Here is a 15,341-nt window from a genome sequence, read left to right on the forward strand (position 1 = left end):
CAACTGATGCTTCCAGTTCCAAGGTAATTGTTTTTCTTTTACTCTCAAAAGTATACTTGTTTGCAAAATAAGTAGTCTGATAATTTTAGATTATGCAAATGGATATTGTTGCTTTCCTCTCACATATCATAGAAATACCTCAAGTTTTGAGGCACTTCTTTCCAAAATTTAAGGCTCTTTTTTTTATATCTTCCATGTGGCTCTTTAATATGCTCATATACTTGTCTGCCTTCTGTAAGATATAGTTTTCATGGTTGAAGGTTTGTGAAATAAGAGAGAAAGTATTAGGAAATGAGACTTCAGGATCAGCAAACTAAACAGGTGTTATGTTCTTTATAAATACTTAGGTTATTAGGAAGTCTACAATGTTACACAGTTATAGGTAGATAACAGTCCAAAGTTTTCTTGGAATCTAATAATTTAGTATCTGGACATCAAAAAGGTCACATACTCCTTCATTAGAGAGCCACAGAAGAGGAAACACATCAGAAGACATGAGCTCATTAATGATATCCACACTAATCAATGCTGAAGCCGAGTCAGTGGCAGTGTGTGCCGGAGGCCCTGACCCCTTTCAGAGGTTGGCTGCCCAAGGGCCTCTGATTCGGGGGCCTGGGCTTCTGCAGAGTCCCAGGAGTTGAGGGTTAAGAGAAGGGCTACATGAGGTTGTCCAGTGGGGGGACAGGAAAAATCACGGGCTGAATGAACTGAACTCTTTATTTATAAGCAGCACATGCATGGGGCCCAAATAACTTAATTGATCTGGTATTTCTTTTGTCCATTATGACCCATTTATGGACTAGGGACCTCCAGTTCTGTACCAGAAGGTGCCTGAATGGCCCAACTTGTGTCACTGTTAAAACAATTGCAGATGTCCTCATGAGTTACATAGCAAACCTCTTATTAATGGAGTCATCCATCCCATTTTTGATGCTTTGCTGCAGCTATTAGTTCTGCTGATCCCTGTTATTCCTTCAGTTCTAGGTCCTCAGACTCAGCTTTAAGAGCTTGACTAGACTATCAAACCACAGAGGGAAGTCCGGGGAGGGTTGGTTGGGGGGCGAGGGGTAAGAGACCAACCGAAGGACTTGTATGCATGCGTATAAGCATAACCAATGGACACAAGACACTGGGGGGTAGGGGAGGCCAGGGGAAGGTTAAGGGGAAAGAAAAAAAAGGAGACATATGTAATACTCTAAGAAATAAAAAAATAAAATAAAATAAAATAAAATAAAATAAAATAAAATAAAATAAAATAAAATAAAGAAATCAAGCTTAAAGAGGCTTTAAAACAATTGTTTGTTTGTTTTTTAAGTTTTAAATGAACCTCTCTAGGACTTCTTAGTGTTAAAGTCAGCACCCACACCTTTCGATTGCCTCGCCGAAGGGGACCAGAGGTGGTGGGGGATGGGGTTTCCATCTGGCTCCCAGGTGCTGAGGTACCTGGGTGGGGGCCCCATGACTCAAGCGGAGGTAGGGCAGGGGTGCGGGAGCCCAGAGGCCTAGGTACTGCCCAGGGCCCAGAGGTCAGATGGGACCTGCCCTTCCACACCAGACACTCGCGCTTCAATCGCTGGCCAGGCCAAGGGACCACACCCGTGCACAAATTTTGTGCACTGGGCCTCTAGTTGTAAATAATGTTGTAATGAACATGGAGGTGCATATATTCTTTCAAATTAGTGTTTTGGGTTTTTTTGGATATATTTCTAGAAGTGTCATTTTTAATATTTTGTGAAATCTTCACACTGTTTTCCACAGTGGTTACATCAGTTTGCATTCTCACCAACAGTGCATGAGGGTTCCCTTCTTTTCACATTCTTGCCAACACTTGTTTATTGATTTATTGATGACAGCCATTCTCACAGGTGTGAGGTGGTACATCACTGTGCTTTTGATTTGCATTTTTCTGACTATTAGTGATGTTGAGCAACTTTTCACATGTCTATTGGCCATCTGTATGTCTAATTTTATTTTTATTTTATTTAAATCTTTGAAATCAGGATTCTCTTTATTCTTCTCATTTCCCTGTTGAAGTCTTGAATCCTAAAACTATATTAAATCATCTCTTTCGTAGTTGCTAAAATGTGTCTGAAAAGAAATTCTTCTCTTGTATTTCTAACTTAAGTTTTTTTAAAACAGAACATGATTGTATTTAATATACAACTTTGGTACAACCAAAAAGTAAAACACTACAGTAAAATAGTAACAAAAAAACATGGTATTTCATTTGCAATGCATGAGAAATAATTAACATCTTTAGTCATAAATGAGTTCTTAGAAACCAGCAACAGAAGCATTATAATCCAAGGAAACTGGAAAAAAGAAGATGAAATAATACAAATGATGATTAAAGATGAAGCACATATGATGATTGTCCTGAACAGTGATAGAAGAATCATTTCTCTGCAGTATCACACTCACAGAATAAAAACAGTGACATCTAATGTTTTTCAGTTTTGAACAGTGTTGTGCAGTTTAAACTCCCATAAATAAACACTGGGAGACAGATTGATGAGGAGCATCTACAATTGGGCAAGCTAGTTTTGAATCAAAACATAAACTTTGAATATCATTAGCCCTAGCAATTCCAATTCATTAAAATTATTTCAATAAATTGGTTGAACAAATTCAAAATGCAGAGAAAATGTTATGACCACAAACTTTTATTGACCACTTACTATTTTTAATAGATTCCTATTGTTTAGAAGGTTACACCATAGTTGGGAAGATTATCATAACCCAATTAGATAAGTACCATGACAGAACACAGGGTACCATGATAGGACCAAAGATGGATGTTAAGACCAAACTTTCTGGAAGAAATGTTACCAGAGATAGGAGTAGAAAGGGGTTAGCAGGCAATGAGTAAGAAAGAGATGAAAGAATTTCAATTGTTTTGTTTACTTGTTTGTTTCTGAAAGGTCAACCTTTAGAAAACTGATAGAGATAAGAGTACAACAATTTGAAATAAGGTATATAATTTGCTTTGATTAGATTATAGTAGGGCAAAGTAGAAATGTTAAGAGTCAAACAAGGAGTGATAAGAAAGTGAAAGATCACAAAGAATATTGCATGGCATGTGAGAATGTTTGGATCTTTTACAGAAGTGTCTAGAGAAAAAGTTAAAGCTCTTTGCTAATGAGATGATAGGACCAGATTAAATTGTATAAAGATCACTCTGGATGCAGGGAAGAATGAGTTATGTGAGAGCAATACTACAGGGAGAATGACAGGGAAGCTTGGTTTATTTCAGGTAAGAAAATAAGCTGAACAAAGAATGGCACTAGGAATGGAAAGAGAGAGAGAAATCAAGAAATACACAGAGATAAAACTGGCAGAACGTGGTGGCTAATTGGATGTCAAGGGAGAAAGAGAGAGAGGAGTCAAAGATGGCCCTTGATTCTCTGGCTCTAATGACTGTGAGAACACCTGGGCTATTCACTGGAAGAGAGGGTACTAAAGAAAGAACATATTTAGACTACACAATTTGAACTGCTTGTGACATATAACTGTAGTTGTCTGGAAGCTAACTGGACATATGGAGTTGCAGCTCAGGAGAGATATTTATGAGTGATATAGGGATCTTCAGTTTATAGATGATAGATCTAGAAGAGACAGGTCATGCCTATGGGATACATTTGCACTTGTACCTGGTACTTAAGTACTTTGAATATCTCTATTCCATTATTTTCTATTTGTATAAGTTATGAAAACAAGACCTCTATAATTGTGTCTTTTTGTCACTATATCTGACATCTAGAAGAAAATTTGACAATTACTTGAAAAGTTTTTCATTTAATATATTTTATTGATTTTTTACAGAGAGGAAGGGAGAGGAATAGAGAGTTACAAACATCGATGAGAAACATCGATCAGCTGCCTCCTGCACACCTCCCACTGGGGATGTGCCCGCAACCAAGGTACATGCCCTTGACCGGAATCAAACCTGGGACCTTTCAGTCTGCAGGCCAACGCTCTATCCACTGAGCCAAACCAGTCACAGCTGAAAAGTTTTTCATTTATAATTGCAACTTGCACATGCAGGTTTTTCTACAAGCTAAGAAGAAAGCAAGAGGCTGTAAAACAATATCAATGTCAACTGTGCCCCTCTAGTGGAAATATGGGGCTGAGTTAAACACTTGGCCCTCATGGACTTTTTGGAATGTTTTTACTTTTAATCCCATGACACTGAAGTTTTTTGTTACATAGACTGTCCTGTGATTACCCAACACAGGACAAATATCTTTCTGAGTTTCTTGACCTCTATTCTCATATTGGCTGGTATTGCCCTATTGACCAGGCTTAATCTTATACATTGATTTTTTTTAGTTACCTATTCATGTAAAAGTGGACTTTTTGGAACGTGGCCCCATTTTCTCAGTGAGTGGTAACATATGACCTTTGAATTCAGGCAACCTTGTTTTGAGGCAGCTCTGTTACTGATAGAGCTATGATAACAAGCAAACTCTTTTGCTTTTCTAAGACTGAGTTTCTACACCTAAAAACTGGGGTGAAATAAAGTTGTCATAGGGTGGTTGCAAAGATTAAAATTTATAATACATGTGAAGTGCTTAACAGTGACTGAAACATACAGGTGCTTATTAGATTGGTATGGTTGTTTACGTTACGGGGTACCTAATGTCTTTTCTAGTGATTGGTCTAATCCAGTCCCACCAGCACTTAGTGACAACCTTGTACTTTGCAAAGGCCCCACACTGGAGGCACATTCAAAGATGAATAAACCTAATTGGCATCCTCAAAGAATTCACCCAAAGGTTTAATCACTATTATTTCCTACTTTAAATTTGACTGTGGTACCCACTCCCTTCCTCCTTTCAGGGGAAATATTTTTAAAGCTTTTCCCAGTCTTCTTTGGACTTTGGCAGACTTTTGGTCTATGGTGACGAGGCTTTCTCACTCCACTTGGAACTCTTTGTTCAGGCCTCTGTCAGAAAAGAAACACACACACACACACACACACACACACACACACACACACACACACACACACTACACTAACTTAGGAAAATAAGATTTGGCAGGAACTTGGCTATAATAACCCCTTTGTTGCCAGAATCCTTGTTCACAGTGTGGGTGGCTCAGATGGCACTTAATTAAATGCATTTTCCTATAAATTCTCAGTAGTGTGCTTATTTTTTTCTGGTGGCTAATAACTACTCATTCTCTAAGGCAACCAGATTTCACAGCTTGCAGAAGAGGGAAATCAGCATGCATAAATACCATGTTACTTTGTTGGTGCCCAGCCCCATTCTTCATCATCTTTGAGTGACAATGGACTTACCAACTTTTTCCCACTTAGTACTTTGCCATTCACTCCTTTTCTTGTGCCTGAAAGACCAATATACCTATTCAATAAAAACAATACCGCCTCTTTTGGGTGCCAACTATGAGTCAGGCACTGTATTTGGAATTTATATTCATTATCTAATTTAATCCTCATAGCTCTTTGAGGTAGGTATTAGTATTCCCATTTAAAAGATGGAGAAAACAAGGTGTAAAGAGATTAAGTGCTTTGAGTAAGGTCATTCAGCTGGAAAGTGATGGCTGTGAAGAGACCACTGAAAGATTTGTCTGATGCCAAAGCCCCACAATCTTCCCTTCACACTCTGTGGACATTATCAAGGACAGGTGCTATCACGTTTTCAGGTAGTCTTAAAGTACCTTCAGCAGGCAATGCATCTGTAGCAAGTTATTGATGCCTCTATTCAGCTCCACACCTCACACTTGAACATTTTCTGTTCCGTGCAGGAACATTAGGAACATAACGCAGAAAGATAATGAATGTCCCTGTCTTCCTCAGCTGCTGTGTGGTACCAGAGTAAGATCTTTAAATTCATTTTTCTCATGCTTTTCAATTACCAAAGAAGTTTACTTGTAGAGAGATACTAGGGGCCCAGTGCATGAATTAGTGCACCTTGAAAGGACCTGTGGGCCATAAGGCTGTGGTGGGCAAAGGGGCGGGTCTTGGCCCATCCTTGGCACCCCTGTCTGGCCCCTCACACTGCAGCCCCTATCCCCTGTCTGGAGGCAACCCTGCTCTGCCAGCAGCCCCACTCCCACAGCCATCACTTGTACCCACTGACAGCACAGAGCAAAAGGGGCTGGCACCAGCAGCAGGTGTGAGGGGTGGCTGCTGCCCCGGTCACCCCTCAGGAGCTGGGCGAGTTGGAGAGCCCTCAGGGGGCAATTGGGGCCAGCAGCCGCCGCTTGCACCTGGTGATGGTGCCGAGCGATCAGAACCAGCACTGGGCACCAGCAGCGGGTGCGAGCAGTGGCTCCGGTGCTGGCTGCAGATGCAAGCACCCGGTGGAACCATGGCGTGTGGGAGCAAAGAATATTCAGTAACCTCCACTCACCTGCTCCACCATCCCGCCACAGTCGATGCCTGCCATGTTCTGCGCTCTGCCACCTGCTGCTGATGCCTGCCATGTTCCATACGTGCCCCCTGGTGGTCAGCACAGGTTATAGCGACCGGTTGTTCGGATGCTCCGTTGTTTTGCTGTTCAGTCCATTTGCATATTAAGGTTTTATATATATAGATAGTTTCCTAGGCACAACTTTTTGTATATTTGAAGATAAAGGTGAAAGTTGTGAATTGGAGTAAGAAAAAACATGAGATGTATTAGTTGGTTGCTCTTAAAAATAATTTGTGGTTTCCGACCTTGTCTATAGCCTAGTGGGAGAGGCCATATACATTAGAAGAAAAACATGAATTGCACAAATAACTTTTTAAACAAATATTTACAACTTTCTCTGCTATGCTATATTGCTATATAGCAATTGATTTGACTAAATACCTTATCTGACCTTCACTTAAAAATATATTTTTCTAGGTCTAGAATTTGGCAACTATTTTCTTCTAGCATTTCAAAGATCATTCCATCATCTTCTGGATACCATGTTTCTTTCTTGCACCTACAGTTGTAATTGTTGCTATTCTGAATGTGATTTATCTCCCTCTTTATTGTCCCTACCTCTCACCTCTGGCTATTTTTAAGATTTCTCTCTGTTTTTAGTTTTCAGCATGTTGACTATGATATTTTTAGCTTGATGTAACTTTGATGAATCTAAAAGTCCCCTTCCTTCCTCCACCTTTGGATTTACCCTGTTTCAAAACATTATGGATTAATGTTTTGACCATTTTGGAAAAAATTCTTGACCAATACCTCTTCAAACGTGGCTTCTGGTCCTTTATCTCTCTCTCCTCCTTAAACTACAATTACTAATATGTTAGTCCTTTACTATGTCATCTACTTCCCATGCTCTTATATTTCTTTTCCAGAATTGTTTTTTTCTTTGCTTCTTCCTACTAACCAGTTTTCCAGTTCATTAATTCTCTGTGCTGGTTCTGTTTAGTTTATCATTGAGCACATCCTTGAATTCTTAATTTTGATAATTATATTTTCAATTTCTAGATTTTTCATAAATTTTAAAATATAAGTTCCCCATCTTTGTCATCTATTCTTTTGACTGTATTAACCACAGTTATTTAAAAATTCTATCTGATAACAAGACCTAGATCACTTGTATGTCTATTGCCATTGTCTACACTTTTCTCCTAGTTTTCATTCATTTGGTTCTGTTTATCAGCATACCTAATAATTTATGATTGAATATTGCATATAAAAGTTGTAGATTTTTTGAATGATCTTGTCTTTTCTCACAGAGAATTTACTTTCCTTTTAACAGACAGTTAGTTACAAAAGGGCAGATCACCTTGATCCAATAAAGGATTGAAATTTTTTAACTCTTTATGTGGGCTAGTCTATTTCTAGTTTCCTCTTATTACCAGCACATTAATCTTCAGCTGTTTCTCTATTGTCTCCGGTACCATGATTTTTCTGAAAGCTCTGCTGTTTTGTGGCCTCTTAGCGAACACTCTTATTAGCTTCTTGGATTCTCCTTGCACACAAGTTAGGAACTGACAGACACCTCAAGGTGAAAATCAATTCAGAATGTTGTGCTTACCGATCTATGATTTCTGTGTCTCCAAAGTCTTGCATTCTTCAGTACTGCTGTGTTGGTAGTCCTGGACTCCAATTCCATCTTCTCAGGTCTTTGACACCTGGTGAAAGCTGCTTTCTGCTTGTGCTGGTGTTGTTTAGGGTATAGCTTTAGGGAGAGAGCAAAGAGGAATACAGAGTTCACTTGGTTGTTTTTCTGAGATCTTTCCCCCTCAAGTCTCTGTTGACTTGGTTACTGTGTATTGTCTTTCAACAACTTCTCTTGTAATTTCTTCAGCTTTTATGTTTGTTCCTAGTAGGATGTTTGGATTGAAACATCAGAGCCAGAAATAAAACTCCTATATTAATAATTTTGAGTTAGTAGCTCTATTTCTTTTTTGGTCTCATTTAACCTATTTAGATAATGAAATACATGTATTTAGGTCATAGTACTAAAATTAAAAAGAGAAAAATTTGGCTTCATTCTAGAATCAACTAGAAAATGTTTTGTGATCGTGACTATTCTGATCTCAATTACCCAGTCTGTAAAATGGGCATACTATCTCATTTATATAATTGTCAGGACTATTGAATCTAAAGGAAACACAGAGATTTTTTCTGAAAACAAAACAAAACAATGTTCTTTGTCTTCTTCTTCCTTATTCTCTTTAAGTTACTTCCATGTGGATATTGAGTAATTAATTCTTAATTTAAAACCTTACTATAACAACCACAGCAGCAATCATACTTGCATTGTGTTGTGCCTGTGCTTCCCTTTTATCCACCCACCAAAGAAAACTCAAAAGAGGAACAAGCAAATGTCAACTCAGTGTGAAACTGTAGTCAGATTGCAACTTGCACTGAATTTGTATTATCCTTACAGCCTTGGTTTGCGCAGCATTTGGAATAGATTTTGAGATGTTTTCTAAGAGAAAAAAGAAATGCATTTGTTCACAGAAGTGACTCTTACCTAAATCATATGTGTCCATCAGATGCCACAAAGAGCTACGAGAGTAGATATGAGCTGCTAATTTGAGCACTGCTAAATACATAAGTAGGTGAACCATTGCTATAAATATATATAATCTTGGTCATTTTACTAAGCCAGAATTGAGTCAACTTTTTTTCTAGGTTAATCTAATGTAAAAATAAAACTTTTATCTCTTATTAATAGGTTAATTATTATCTAATGTTTGCTGTGTGTTCAGGGCTCCAAAATAAATCATGCTTTGATGATAGGGTGATTTGAGTTGTGCTGATTCATTCAGGAGGGGGCTGGGCACAGAGTTTTGGTCTCTCCCAGGTCTCAGCTAAACTAGTGCTCATGCAATCCTCAGCCCAGCTTATATCATTCAGGAAGAAGTACAGAAAATCTTGTATTGGATCTGGCAACAGGTACCGTGTAGTAGCAGCTGGGGAAGGAATGAACCATCTGGAAAATATTTTTTCTCCTAGTTCCATTAAGAGATTATGTCCCATTATTAATCTGTCATGAACTAGAAGGAAAGTCAAAATGTCTTGGAGATTAACCACAGGGTATATATATATGTTTTTTAGTCCTCCAAGTTCCATGGTCCTCCATCCATTTTAAAATATTCCCAGGTTGCCCTAACCAGTTTGGCTCAATGGATAGAGCATCGGCCTGCAGACTGAAGGGTCCCAGGTTCCATTCCAGTCAAGGGCATGTATCTTGGTTGTGGACACATCCCCAGTAGGGGGTGTGCAGGAGGCAGCTGATCGATGTTTCTTTCTCATTGAAGTTTCTAACTCTCTATCCCCTCTCCCTTCCTTGCTGTACAAAATCAATAAAATATATATTAAAAAGTAAATAAAATAAAATATTCCCAGGTTTAGGGGCTCTGCGTCCTTCTCATTTAGACAAGGTCTCATGGATCTTTTTTTGCATTTCAAGAGACAGAGTACCTAAGTAAGTCCCTGTCAGTCTGTTTTGAAATTCTACAGGTAAAAAATAGGAAGCAGCTTCTACAGAGGCCTTGCCTGGCCTCAGGGTAAAAATGGATACTTTATCCTATATGAGACCTCTAGGGATCAAGTTACCTTGTCATTCACTCAGCAGTAGTGCCTGTAGTGTCCTGTATTAGGTCTCCATCACTATGGTGTCAGGAGCTCCTCTTTGGTATCTCCTGCTACTAGTCATGCATGACTCCCTATTCTTTTATTATTTATTTATTTATTTATTTATTTATTTATTTATTTATTTATTTATAAATCTTCATTGTTCAGATTATTACAGTTGTTCCTCTTTTTTCCCCCCACATAGTTCTCCTCCACCCAGTTCCCACTCCACCCTCTGCCCTTAGCCCCCTTCCCCAACTGTCTCCATCCATAGGTGTAAGATTTTTGTTCAGTCCCTTCCTGTACCCCCTCACCCCTTTCCCCCTGAGAATTGTCAGTCCATTCCCTTTCTATGCCCCTGATTCTATTATATTCACCAGTTTATTCTGTTCATCGGATTTTTTATTCACTTGATTTTTAGATTCACTTGTTGATAGATGTGTATTTGTTGTTCATAATTTGTATCTTTACCTTTTTCTAATTCTTCCTCTTCTTAAAGAATATCTTTCAGCATTTCATATAATACTGGTTTGGTGGTGATGAACTCCTTTAGCTTTTTCTTATCTGTGAAGCTCTTTATCTGACCTTCAATTCTGAATGATAGCTTTGCTGGGTAAAGTAATCTTGGTTGTAGGTTCTTGGTATTCATCACTTTGAATATTTCTTGCCACTCCCTTCTGGCCTGCATAGTTTCTGTTGAGAAATCAGCTGACAGTCGTATGGGTACTCCCTTGTAGGTAACTGACTGTTTTTCTCTTGCTGCTTTTAAGATTCTCTCTTTGTCTTTTGCTCTTGGCATTTTAATTATGATGTGGCTTGGTGTGGTCCTCTTTGGATTCCTTTTGTTTGGGGTTCTCTGCACTTCCTGGACTTATAAGTCTATTTCTTTGACCAGGTAGGGGAAGTTTTCTGTCATTATTTCTTCAAATAGATTTTCAATATCTTGCTCTTTCTCTTCTTCTGGCACCCCCATAATTTGGATGTTGGTAGGCTTGAAGTTGTCTCAGATGCTCCTTACACTATCTTCATATTTTTGGATTCTTTTTTCTTTTTGTTTTTCCAGTTGGGTGATTTTTGCTTCTTCGTACTTCAAATCTTTGACTTGATTCTTGGGATCCTTTAGTCTGCTGTTGGATCTCTGTATAATATTCTTTATTTCAGTCAGTGTATACTTAATTTCTAGTTGGTCCTTTTTCATATCCTCGAAGGTCTCACTAGACGTATTGAAGGTCTTACTAAATTTATCGGTGGTTTCTAGAAAATTCTTGAAAAACCTTATAACCATGGTTTTGAACTCTATATCCAGTAGTTTGCTTTCCTCCATTTCTGTCATTTGTGACCTGTTTCTTTGTCTCCGCATATTGGCTGCTTCCCTGTGTTGATAGAGTGGCTTTGTGTGCTAGGTGTCCTATAGGGCCCAGTGGCTCAGCCTCCCCAATAACCTGAGGTGGACACTCTTGGTGCACCACTTTGTGGGCTGTGTGCACAGTCTTGTTGTAGTTAAGTCTTGATTATAGTTGGTATCACTGGGAGGAATTGACCTCCAGGCCAATTGGCAGTGAGAATCAGCTGTCTGCAGTGGGAGAACTTCTGTGCTGGAGACACCCTTATGGGGCAAAAACTTGCTTTAGCGGGGCTTTGGTGCTCACTGATTCTGCCCCCTGAGTATGTCCCTTATGGATCTGAAGAGTTGCAATCTGGATGGTCCCACTCTGACCACTGGGTACACTGGTTCTTGGATCTCTAAGGAGGTGATAATTTAACCTCTGCCTGAGGCTACCCAGCAGGTGCTACAGAGAGATCTGCAGATTCCTCTTCTTTGTTTGGGATTTGGAGATGCCCAGATGAGGACCAGCTGTGAAGCAATGCAAGTTGCTATGGGGCCTTGGACCTTCTTTTGGATGTTCTGGGTCTCTCTGACCCAGCTGCAGTTAGTTAGGTAATTTTAGATTGCAAAGGGCCAGGCCATTCATATCCAAAGCCTCTTCGCACAGCTTGGGTGGGGTGGGGTCTCAGGGAATCAACAGGGTGGAGCAAACAGCTATGGCTAATCTTCAGCCCTGCCCTAAGAGGTCCCAGGTCTCAGTATCCCTTGGTAATCATTGCAAGCACCTCTGAGAGAAAGCTTCCCTGGAGTTCCACCCACTGACAGACAGTCCAGTTTCTCCCCGTATGAGTCTGGGTCCCCAGAGACTCACCTGGAACTGGAGTTCAGGGCCGTTGGGAGCTTGTGTCTCCCTCCCAATTGAAAAAGACAACCGAGTCCTCAGTTGCCAGCCCTTTCCCGTATGCCTCCGTGCCTCTGCACTTTACTTCCGCACCTCCTCTGAGTCTCAGTGTGCTTTTCTCTTTCCTTCTTGTTGTAGAATTTCCACTCAGCCAGCCTTCCCGTGGTTCTGGATGATGTCCGTTTTGTCTTTTAGTTGTATTTTTGAAGTGGTTGTGCAAGGCAGCAATTTCAGGTGTTTACCTATGCTGCCATCTTGGTTTTCATGACTCCCTATTCTTAAGTCAGTCTTTAAACATATATTTATTAAACACCCACCTATGAGCCAGTGATAATTTTACACACGGGGATTCACAAGCATGTGTAACAGATTTGCCTTCGTTTTGCATCATGTTTCTGCTTGCTGATATCTATGCCATTCATGGATTCTGTCCACTGCCTTGTCTGTGCTTTTAAACTACCTGTATCCTTGTTTATATGTAGCATGAACACTCCAGCCCAAAGAACATGGTAGTTCCTGCCAATCACTCATTTGTATTAAGAGCTCATGTTTCAGGCGTCCCTTCTGAACCACCTTTGGAGCAGACACCCATCCTTGGTCTTGTCTGACCAGGTAGGTAAGCCCCAAATGTAATTGTGGTGACCTATGCATAAAGAGACTCTAACCAGGAGGCAGTGAGTGTGGCAAGTTGCAGGTGCTCTTCAGAAAGGGTCCGTTTACACCATGCATGTCTGGTCTAGTGTGATTAGACCTGTCCACCCAGGCAATACAGAGCCAAGCATGTATTACTAGTTACCATTCCACCTATTTCTCCAAACCTTTCAAGTAAATAAAACAATTGTCCTACTCTGGTTAAGGTCCCTTGTGAACACTGTAAGGGTTTAGAGGCTATGAGGCTCGTGGGAGTGTGCTGCTAACTCTGGTACTCTTATCAGCAGGCAAGGGCACAGTTTTAAAAAAGAGAAGACTGAAAGCTGGCCAGACCTAAGGCATTGTGTAGTTGGCCTTACCATGGGTACTTTCTTGAGGGACACTTAGTGAATATAGCTGTGTGACACAGCAAAGGTGGAGTTATGGGATAGGCAAAGTGGCACACAGAGCGATCAGAACACACTGTGCAGTTTAATGGGTTTCTTTAGAGCAGGTTGTAAAACTGTGGCACTGTTGACATTTTGGGCTGTGTAATTTTTTTTTGACTGTCCTGGGTACTTAAGATGTTTTAGGAACATCCCTGGTCTCTACACACTAGATGCCAGCTGCACCCTCACACTTCTGTTCCCAAGTTGTGAAGACAGAAATGTGCCCATACATCATTCAGTGTCCCTGGGGGTGCAGTCACTCAGTTGAAAATTACTGGTTTAGAAGCAAGTAACTTGTGGATGAGAAGCAGGAATCCTATACCTTTAAATTACATATTAATGAAATTGAACCCAAGACTTGCCAATTTATTACCAATTCACCAACAATCAACAAATAAGAATAACAACCAAAAAGAAGGATAGAAATGCCTCCAACCAGGTTCAAAGATTTTTATTACCTTCCTGTGTTATGTTTACCACAATTCTCATGGTAGGCAATTATATGAGCCTTGAATAAATATTGCCAATTTAGGTTAAATAGATTTGAACACCACCAATTAGTCACTCTTTTGGAAACAATTTTCTACCTTTGTTTCTCCATTCACAATTTTATTTTAATTAGCTTGATCTCAGCCAAATCTTGTGTATTTGTTAGTAAACTGTGTGTACCTGTGAGTTATTGGTGGCAATTAAGACTGTGAATCTAACATGTTTGGAAGTAAGGTGGCTCTTGAGTTTCTGGTTAATACTGTTTCAAGAAAATTTAAACAGATTCATACTGTTTATGGATCAAAGTAGGACAAAATTAGGGAAGAAAATCTGCCATAAGAAATCCACCCAGGTTTAAGGAAGCTGCCTATGATTGACTTAGTATGTGGAAATGCTGTCACTACATGGGACCAGGGAAGATCTGAGTTGGAAGCAAACCAGGGAAAATAGGTCCTAAATTTCTGATGGAGATGGAGGTAGAGAATACTTTCCTTGACCTCATTGACTGAATTTGCAAGCAAGATCCCTCTTGTAACCATGCAAGTAGACCCACCTAGATTGAGCAACCTGAAAGAAGGTATGTGTCTTTCCCATTTTTTCATCCCCAGTGCCTACCCAGCACAGTGCCTGACACAGAGGAGTAACTCAGTAGGTGATGAACTGAATGAAGAGGCTTTAGGACAGGTCCCAGCAGAAGCAGGGGGGGGGGATTCCATTCAAAGATTATTGGTGACTTGGTAATAAATTTGCAAGTTTGGGGTTGAATTTCATTAATATTCAATTTAAAGGTGTAGGATTCTTGCTTCTCACCCACAAATTACTTGCCTCTAAACCAGTGATTTTCAACTTTCACAGAAAGATACCCTGTGTCCTCCCTCTCCTCTACCCAGCTGCTAAGACTTTCTTTTATTACTCATCTCTGCTGATCTGGGTAAAGCTATTTTTTTACATTATATATAATTATTGATATCAATTGCAGCCTTTGATCTCAATAAAATGTGAGAGGAGAGAAGAGGTAATGAGGAGTGCCTGGGGCTGGAGCAGCAGGGGAGATGGTGAGGAATAGGTTGAGGGGAGGGAAACACGAAAAGTAGGAGGTAAAGGCTGAAGTTATAATGTGATGCATGTTCCAGTTTGTAACCTGCAGCTGTTGGCCAGCAATACCCTGGAGGAGGTATTTGAGAGTTGGTCTCGCCACAGAGTCCATGCTTTATTATTACCTATACTAGTGGCCAGTGCACAAAATTCGTGCACATTAAAAGGGGATTAATTAGAGGAAATATTTTAATATTGCTATTTGCCCTTTCTCTATAATAGAAGTGTCAGAGATGAAAGAAAATTAGTAAAATGTATATGAAAATCTTCCTCCTGTCAAGTCTGGGTGCACCATGGGACCCAGAGTCACGTCCCCACCCACCCATGTGTGCCTCAATATCGCATGAGACCCAGACCCAGCCGGCCCCCCCTCATTGGGCTAGATCCAGACCTGGCCGGTCCCACCCTTG

At 40.0% G+C, this 15,341-nt stretch overlaps 1 pseudogene; it reads right to left on the minus strand.

The window, feature by feature from the left end:
• Positions 1–412: 412 nt before the first annotated feature.
• Positions 413–920, minus strand: LOC118675602 (annotated as a pseudogene).
• Between the last annotated feature and the right edge of the window lie 14,421 nt (positions 921–15,341).

This window comes from Myotis myotis, unplaced genomic scaffold, assembly GCF_014108235.1.
Source record: "Myotis myotis isolate mMyoMyo1 unplaced genomic scaffold, mMyoMyo1.p scaffold_m19_p_2, whole genome shotgun sequence".
NCBI classification, from domain to species: Eukaryota; Metazoa; Chordata; class Mammalia; order Chiroptera; family Vespertilionidae; genus Myotis; species Myotis myotis.